This window comes from Microcaecilia unicolor, chromosome 7 (assembly GCF_901765095.1).
Source record: "Microcaecilia unicolor chromosome 7, aMicUni1.1, whole genome shotgun sequence".
NCBI classification, from domain to species: Eukaryota; Metazoa; Chordata; class Amphibia; order Gymnophiona; family Siphonopidae; genus Microcaecilia; species Microcaecilia unicolor.
Genome location: NC_044037.1, coordinates 286,031,224 through 286,040,594, shown reverse-complemented (window position 1 = coordinate 286,040,594; position 9,371 = coordinate 286,031,224). Strand labels below are relative to the sequence as shown.

General features: G+C 44.9%; 1 long non-coding RNA gene across 1 annotated transcript; it reads right to left on the bottom strand.

Annotated features, from left to right (window-relative positions):
* Positions 1–3,764: 3,764 nt before the first annotated feature.
* On the bottom strand, positions 3,765–5,695 carry LOC115474159. Its single transcript, XR_003942820.1, has 2 exons — positions 5,609–5,695; positions 3,765–4,621 (listed from the first exon to the last, which is right to left on the bottom strand). It is a non-coding gene; the product is annotated as an uncharacterized LOC115474159 (long non-coding RNA).
* Positions 5,696–9,371: the final 3,676 nt, after the last annotated feature.

Below are 9,371 nucleotides of genomic sequence, written 5' to 3'. Positions count from 1 at the left end.
AATAATGGAGTCGCTGCTGAAAGGATCATTAACTTTCTAGAAGCCAATGGGTTACAGGATCCAAGGCAACACGGCTTTACCAAAGGAAAATTCTGCCAAACAAATCTCATTGACTTCTTTAGGTGACCAAGAACTGGATGAAGGATGTTCTAGATGTAATCTACTTGGATTTCAGCAAAGCCTTTGATACTGTCCTTCACAGAAGACTTGTGAATAAGCTGAGAGAGATGAACATAGGACCCAAAGTGGTGAACTGACTAGGAAACTGGTTGACCGATCGTGCTGTTAAATGTGTATATTTTTGATACTGTTTCAAGGTAGTTCTATGATTAGGTTTCAATTTACTGTTTTCAAGTTTATCTCATTTATTGTATTTAGTTTATTCTTGGTTATTTTACTATTGTTAGGCTGTTAACAAAATTGTTTTATGTTAAACTGTACCTGTTGTACACCACCTTGGGTGAATCTCTTCATAAAGGTGGTTAATAAATCCCAAGAAATAAAATAAATGAACAGAGGGTGGTGGTGAACAGAATTCACTCTGAGGAAAGGATGGCGAGTAGTGGAGTGCCTTAGGTGTCGGTGCTGGGGCCGATACTCTTTATATTTGTGAGAGATATTGCTGAAGAGTTAGAAGGGAAGGTTTGCCTTTTTGTGGATGACATAACGATAACCAATAGAGTGGATACCCTGGAGGAAGTAGAAACTATGAAAAGGGTATCCAAGCATTAGAAAAATGGTCAAGGGTCTGGCAGTTTAACATTTAATCTAAATACTTCTAACTTATCACCAGTGTGAAACTATTCATGCTGTCTCTACTCTTTAAAATTAATGTTATTTTTAAATTTTGTGGTGCTCAGCATAAAGTGCATGCCACATGAGGTGCAATCACCTTTACTGCACTGTTAATTCACCATCACTGCACCAACCCCTACCTCCTATCTTTTCTGTGATTTTCTTACTGTTGTTTTCTGTATATCAATTATTATATAGATGAAACTGTTCAACTTCCTTGAAAACCTTTATACGCCAGAAAAAATTCCTAACATGATCACTTAGCTCAAATGTTCATAGGGGGTGGTGTATGTTAGCAAGGAACTGGTGATCTTCTTCTCCCGTGGATTTGTGATAATATTGGAAAAAGCATCAGGAACAGAAAGTGTTGGGAGCCATAGAAACAAAAGGGGAAATACAAGCCTGTGGAGGTAAAATATGATGGCGTGTCACCCAGCTTGTAGAAGCAGAGGCCCTAGTGTTTCAGGGAGAATCTGGGAATCACCCCAGCAGATGGTGGAACAGGCAGATGGGCTGCAAAGCTTCCCCAGCACATGGCAGGTGACTGGAAGGAGTGTAGCCTCAAAGGACAGCTGCCTAGTGGTTTGGGGTGGACTTGGGAATTACTCCAGAGGACACTGGGCGCATAAGAAATGGTATTTCCTCCTTAGCATCTGCTAGGTATTTGCTACTGACCTGGGTTGGCAACCGAGGTACAGCATATCAGACTTGATGGACTTGGGGCTGGGGCAAGGGATTGTGGAACCCTAAGCCAACTTTCTGGTGTTCCCCACAGCTTCTTTCCAGAAAGCCAGCCTGCTGCTTAGCCCACCTGCATACCCCATCCCTAGTCGCTCCTACCCCAGTAGCTGTTTTTTTTTTTTTTTTTTTCAAAATGGCCCCCGACGGTAGTTTTGAGGTAGTACTACTACAGGTTCAAGCTGCCATAAAAGGGAAGAAAAAAGCCCTTGTATGGCAGCTTTAACCCCTAGTGATAGTACTGTGAAACTACTGCTAGGGATCAGCAACACACTTTCAAAGTAAGAGAAACTGGGGATCACCAGGGATTTGAGGTTCCAAAAGAGGCGATTCCAGGAGATTCCTTGTGGGTCATGGTGGAGGGGAGGGGTTGGCGCACAAGGAAGGTGCTGGGCTAGTCACATGAAAGGCTGAGAAGTTGGTCACTCTTTATCACTGGCACTGTCAGCCAATGCCTCATCGAGTCCATAGGTTAAGCTGCACCATTAGTCTGACCTATGGTCCATCAAGGGACAGTTTAACCTATGGACTCGATGAGGCATTGTCTCACAGAAAAAGTGCATTTGCCAAAAGAAATGGAAGTGACAAGAGCAGGCTGAGTACCATGGTTACCAGGATTCAAATGCTGCTTCTCCCAGTGCCAGTTTGGGACTGGTCTTGTCTCTCCATTATCTTAAAACTTATTAAAGTGTGGTTCTGCACAGTAATGTAGTAAAAACAGCATCTTAATAAAACAAAAGCTCACATTTCTGTTGTAAATAATGTGCATTTATGTGTTTCAGCATATGGTGGCTGTTACTTAAGATTGTTATCCCACTGCTATAGCAAAATACTTCATTTTATCTGAAATATAGCTCACCTTGAGCTTGGCTTTGGAAAACTAAGTAATTAAAAGTTAAATGCAAGTGATTTAATTTCCCTGATTGTATTGCTTCCAAAGATCTTGAACAATGGATTGCAGCTTTTCTGCAGCTGAGGACAGAACCACATTTTGTTCTTTTAATCTCAGGATAGTGACCAGGATTGGGAGTTGCGTCAAAAGAGCCCTATTCCCCTCCAGTTTGGAAAATAATGTCTTAGGGGCCCTTTTACTAAGCTGCATTAGGCACCAACACACATACCTAATGCAGCTTAAAATGGCGTACAGCAGGATCTTGAATCCTGCAGTAACTGCCAAATCTGTGCATGCCAATCGTCTGCTAATTTTTTTTTTTGGAGGAGGCATGTCATAGGGCGGAGAGTTGACATTTCTGCACTAATCAGTTAGTGCAGCTATATGCCACATGCTAACTGGTTAGCAAACTGCTATTATCATCTATACAATGGACTAGCCGTTGAGCCTGTAAAAACGGGCTAGTAAAGGAAGGGGGGGGGGTTGAAAGCCCCCCCCCCCCCCCCCCGGATAGGTCACCGCCACCCCTCCCCTCCCGGAATCCCCTTCGCCACCCCTCCACCCGGGCCAGGTACCTGGGTTCACTATTCAAACCGCCAGAACGCAGCACACAGCTCATCTGAGCTGCCGTCGGCCTTCCTTCTTCTCTGTGTGTGTTCCGCCCTCGTGTGACGTAACGTCTGCGAGGGCGGGACACAGGCAGGTAAGGAAGGCCAACGGCAGCTCAGATGAGCTGTGTGCTGCGTTCCGGCGGTTTGAATAGTGAAGCCAGGTAGCCGGGCCGGGTGGAGGGTGGGTGGCGGCAGCGACTCCAGGTGGGTGGGAGCAGGTGGGGGGGGGGGAAGCGATGGCGGTTCCCTCACTCGGTGCGCAGGTTCCCTCTCTGTCACGCCCCCGTCATCACGTATTGATGCGGGGGCGGGACAAAGAGGGTCTCTACTGCGCATTTGCGAGTGAGTACGCCTCTTGCCATTTATATGTTTGATAGAATAAGTGCCCATTAGGTAAATTTTTGCAACTGGCCACACACTAATGGCAACATTGGCACATGGCCATTAATACAAATAGGTCATTTTTTTGCAGCTGTGGTAAAAGTGCCCCTTGGCTCAGCTGAAGTGACTCTCCTACTATACAAATTCCTGAATTTTCTAGTAAAGCCAAGATCACTGTGGCTGTGATGATCTCTGCAAAAGCTCACCTTGAAGTCAGTACTCTCTTCTGTTTTCATGGGGGGTGGGGTGGGGAGGCTGTAACGTGTCATGATGAAATAATTTGATATATCCTACAGATGTGGGTGTTAGAGTGTATTAAAAAAATATTCAAGAGATAATACCCCACAACCAATATAGAGGTTATATTTGCTGGTCCACCCACCATCTACTCCTGGGAAAAGGAGAAGGTACAGACAAGTTCAAAGTCCAAAATAGGAACTGTAAGACATTACATTAAAATTAAATACTGTACCTTCCTCAAAACAATTACATGTACATTTCTGGAAATGTGGATGTCTGAAACAGTGACATTTAGAAAAGACTGTTTTAATTCCACGCAGGGTAGGTTATGGTACAATTTGTTGTAATACCTGGGTACAGTATACCCTCAGGAGCCTTGCAGCAAAGTGACAGATAAGATCTATGAGCATACAGGGTTTTTCAAAACTAGCACAGAGCAGGTGGAAAGCCCCACTCTGAACTCTTGCTTTATGGCAGTCCAGTGGCCAAGACTGCACCTGAAAACAACTTGAATCTATCTATCTTTCAGCCAATCTTGCCTGTCTATCAAACAAGCTGTTTCACTCTTTCAGAGCTTTGACATGTTGGATACATCATTGTCCGGGCTGTCTTTCTACTGTACCCTGAAATTTTCTTGAGATGTGGATAACAGCTGTCAAAGGAGCAACCGAAGTTCTAGATACGAGTCTAGCCCAGAGAAATTCTGAGAAGACTTCAAATCAAACCTCGCATATTGTCCCCACTGTAGCTTTAGGAATCTAATTTACTCTGCCTGCACATTCTGTGTTTTTGATTTGATTCTTTTCTGTCCTTGTGTAGCCTTTTTGGCCTTTTTCAGAGAGTCTGCTTCATTTCCTGGAAGTTTCAGTATTATCTCTTTATCCTCCTCCTCATCATCATCTTTGCCCGTCTGTAGAGATTTCCGCCGTTCAATCACGGAAGGTGTGCAGACAGGGGTAGGATCCTACAGGAAAAGCAACAGTCAGACCATCCTGTAATGCAACAAATGCTTACACATAACCCACATATTATGAAAATTACAAAGATAGCAAGAGATTTAATTGTCTCTCGGGTCTGGTGAACAAGAAACACGCCCAATAATCATGACTACAGGACATAAGATGGACAGTTGTAAATGGCATACAAGATCAAGCATCCCTTATCTACACAGCCTTAGTTCATGCTTTTTTTTATATTTTTATATATTGTAATAGCATTTTTCAAGTTGTGCAAAAAAGGTGTTTAAGGTATGGTACAATTCAGCTATACAACAGCACAATAATTTCTGATAAAATTCACTAAGTATGTCCAGGGTTGGACGACTGAGTGGGAAGGTGCAAAATAGGCTTTGTATCTACCCTACTGAAAATGACCTTGACCCAATAAAGAGAGGTCATCTTGAATGGGGTAAAAGTTGAAAAGCATTACAAAAACCCCATGCATGAACAAGCCTTCCGCTTTCTTTCCTGCTTACTTTGTATTTTCAAATAAAGAATTCCACCTTCTCACTTGCCAATCAGATATGAAAGCAGAACAGCAGGCAATGCCAGGGTCAGGCAACGCCATGTTAAAAAGACGACAGCACCAGAGACAGGCGTGATCAGACTTTGCTCCTCCCTTTAGAAGCGGGTGGAGGGATGCTCAGGGGCATGTCCAGGCCAGAATCAGAGGACTGACCAGGGCATTTCAGCATGATAACCAGGGGACTGGAGACCACACAAGAGGTCCACAGGGGCCATAATTGGAACTAGGGCTTTGCATTGAGCGAGGGTCTGTAACTATTCCTCAGCAGCATTTACAGTCCCAGTGTAACCAAGAACCAGAAGCTAAATGCAAATGTCACAAACAACACTACAACTTGGATAGCAAAGCCCCCCCCCCCCCCACACATATTAAGCAACACAGTCTTACTGTCTAACCCAGCAAACTGCAAGGCGCAATGTAACCTTACCTGACTGTTTACAGATTCACTAAGGTCTGTTGCAGGTACTGTATGTTTCTTCCTCTTTCTCTTCCCAGTTATCTGTGCAGCCTTAAGAAAAAGGAGACCCAAATCATAAGGAGTGCTACTCTCCCATTATTCACAGACTAGTAAAAAAGCCCGTTTGTGATGCAAATGAAACGGGGGCTAGCAAGGTTTTCTTCTGTGTGCATGTGGGAGTGTGTGTGTCCCTGCCCTCTCTCCCTTCCCCTGTGCTGTCTGTCCCCTCCCCCCCTCGGAGTTGAGTCCTTCAGTGTTAAGTTTCCTGCTGTGCTGTGTTTGTGTTACAGAGATAGAGAGGGCTTCTGCCCTCCTCCCCTCCCCCCTCTGAGTCCTTCACTGTTACAGAGAGAGCGATTTGATTTCGTGCTTTGCTGTGTTTCCCTTCACTGTTCGTGTTACAGAGAGAGCGAGGGCGGGGCAGACACTCATGGGGAAACCGGATATCTCTCCCCCTTCACACTTCCGGCTGGATGCTTCATTTAGAACATTGGTGGTGCCTTTTATATAGAGATGTTAAAAAGGTCTAACCCCTGTGCTTGCCACTGTTTCCCCCATATATGTGAAACTAAATCCAAGCCTCTCATACGCAGTATGGCTCTAGTTTGGCTGTTACAGCTCAGGAAAGACCTTGGAGCCTACCAAAGGTAAAGCCTTCAGATGCAGCACTTTATAGAGCATAAGTGTATCAAAAACATATTTACGCCAGTTATGCGACTAAGCCAGCGGAAGCCCTACCGCCCTTCTGTAAAATGGCCCCTAAGACTCTTCAGCTTGGAAGATATAACCAAGGCGAGATGCAGGGCTGTAATGAGCTATGTGTGGCTGCACAGGGTGCAAGGAAGGCACCTCATCCATAGACTTCCCTTGCTTGGCTGTGACAAGGTGGAAGGGGTGGGAGCACTTCAGGGCATCTTTCTGGGTTACTGCACTCCTGGTGAGATGTCAGTGTATAAGACCTTGAAAGTCCCTTTGTATACTTTCTCCATATCTATTAATCACATGGGGCTTATAAGACTCAAGGGACATCTAACAAAACTATAGAAGCTTTAAAGTAAACAATGCTTCACAAAACAGGATTTCATTTGGGAACTCATTTCCTTAAGATGCTGTGGAGACAAATAGTATTTAAATGTACAGATCCTTTAACCTTAGGAGTGGAGGAGTAGCCCTAGTGGTTAGTGCAGTGGACTTTTATCCTGGGGAACTCAGTTCAATTCCCACTGCAGCTCCATGTGACTCTGGCCAAGTCACTTAACCCTCCATTGCCCCTGGTACAAAATAAGTACCTGAATATATGTTAACCGCTTTGAATGTAGTTGCAAAAACCTCAGAAAGGTGGTATATCAAGTCCCATTTCCCTTAGCAGGTTAACATGTCAGAACTGGAACACCCAAACCAGGTCACACTAAAGGTTTGTCTATTCAGCAGCAGGTGCTTAAAGAAGTCTTTAAGAATGCAGGCATGTATAGAGCATCCCAGAAGCCACAATTTAGGAGTGCACTGATTCTGGAATACCCAATTGTAGTCACTTTTCTATATTCAAGCTCAAGAAAATTTACATTAAAGCACTATAGATGTTTCCAAGTCCTAGAGAAGGTCTACACCTAATGTAACACAGAAAGAAGAGACTGGTCTTGGTTCATAAGGAGTGTGAGAGAGGATTTGAACTCCCGATTTTTCTGGTTCAGAGTAGTGGCGTCTCAAGACAAATATTTAAGAGTGGCAACGGGAGGGGCAAGCTAAGTATGGAGGGGGGGGCAATCCAAAGCAACATTTCTGTACATCATGCCCTCCACATAACACCACCCTCCATCCACATTTTTAAAATAGCAAAAGAGGCCACCATAGTCTTCTATGCATAAAGAAACCCTTTACCTCATCTAGTTTCAGCTATCAGGTAAAAGGACCATTATAATTGATAGCATCATTCAATAAATTCTGAGTGGCATGAAGTCTGGATTCTCTACAGGACTCAATATAAACTCTGCACCTCCAGTTCCGTATCACAAACTCCATGTTCCCCAACAATGGAGCTATCCCTCTTATATCACGCTACACAAAACATATTCAGATTGTGATCATCACCTCAGAAGCTCCCTCCACTGCTTGTTTGTGTGGTGACTCTACAGGATGTGGAGACCATCAGTCTTGCACATTTTTTTATTTGGAGCCAAGGGCCCACTTTCAAATAGGGCCAGGAAATCCAAGGTGGAAGAACGCTGAATTCCCACGAGAGGTACCCAAGGAGAAAGGACAGTGGGATATCGACCATGAACTCAAGAGACAGGGACATGATCTTACATTTCTGAAGTTGGTTTTATTGATCGGAGTCTCTTGAGTTCATGGTCGATTTCCCACTATCCTTTCTTCTACAAATACTACTACTACTTAACATTTCTAGCGCGCTACTAGGGTTACGCAGCGCTGTACAATTTAACAAAGAGAGACAGTCCCTGCTCAAAGAGCTTACAATCTAATAGACAAGTGAACGGTCGGTCCGATAGGGGCAGTCAAATTGGGGCAGTCTGGATTCACTGAACGGTAAGGGTTAGGTGCCGAACGCAGCATTGAAGAGGTGGGCTTTAAGCAAAGACTTGAAGACGGGCAGGGAGGGGGCTTGGCGTAAGGGCTCAGGAAGTTTGTTCCAAGCATAGGGTGAGGCGAGGCAGAATGAGCGGAGCCTGGAGTTGGCGGTGGTGGAGAAGGGTACTGAGAGGAGGGATTTATCCTGTGAACGGAGGTTACGGGCGGGAACGTAAGGGGAGATGAGGGTAGAAAGATAGTGAGGGGCAATACTGAGTGCATTTGTAAGTAAGAAGGAGAAGCTTGAATTGAATGCGGTATCTGATCGGAAGCCAGTGAAGTGACCTGAGGAGAGGGGTGATATGAGTATATCGGTTCTGGCGGAATATGAGACGTGCAGTAGAGTTCTGAACAGATTGAAGGGGGGATAGATGGCTAAGTGGGAGGCCGGTGAGAGTAAGTGCAGTAGTCCAGGCGAGAGGTAATGAGAGCGTGGACGAGAGTTCGGGTGGTGTGTTCAAGAGGAAAGGGCGAATACACTTTTCAAAATGACACATTCAAAACCTATATAGCAAACTTACCAAACCATAAAAGCCCTAATCCGCCTATGAAATGACAGTGCTATAAATATTCCACGTTTGCCTTTCCATTTTTTCTCTCTCCTGTTGTCTTCTTTACATCTGTCTGCCACTGAACTTTCTTTTTATGGGTTTTATTTTTCTCCATTTCCTCTTTCAGCGTTTATATCTGCCTATTTGATTTTACCCTCATTCTCCCTTTCTCTCACCCTTTTATTCATCTCCTCCTTTTCAGCTCATCTACCTACCAGCTTTTCCCACCTCCCTCCCATCTCCCTTTACAGTACTCCCATTGCCCCCCCTCTGTCCCTCTCCTTCCCCAATTTCTTATCTCCCCCCCCCCCCCCATCTTTCACTCACTCCCTAGTACTCCATTTCCATGCTCGGTACTCATCCTCTCAACTCTCACCTACCCTCCACTGCCTCATCTCTTCACCAGTCTAGCCCCATCCCTGGTCATTTTCCTTCCCTTGCCCCCAGGAGGCTATTCCATCTCTTACCCTCTACCCCAGTGTTTCCCAAGTCCGGTCCTGGAGTACCCCTTGTCAGTCAGGTTTTCAGGATATCCACAATGAACATGCATGAAAGAGATCTGCATAGTGGAGGAGTGGCTAGGGTAGGGTGCAGGC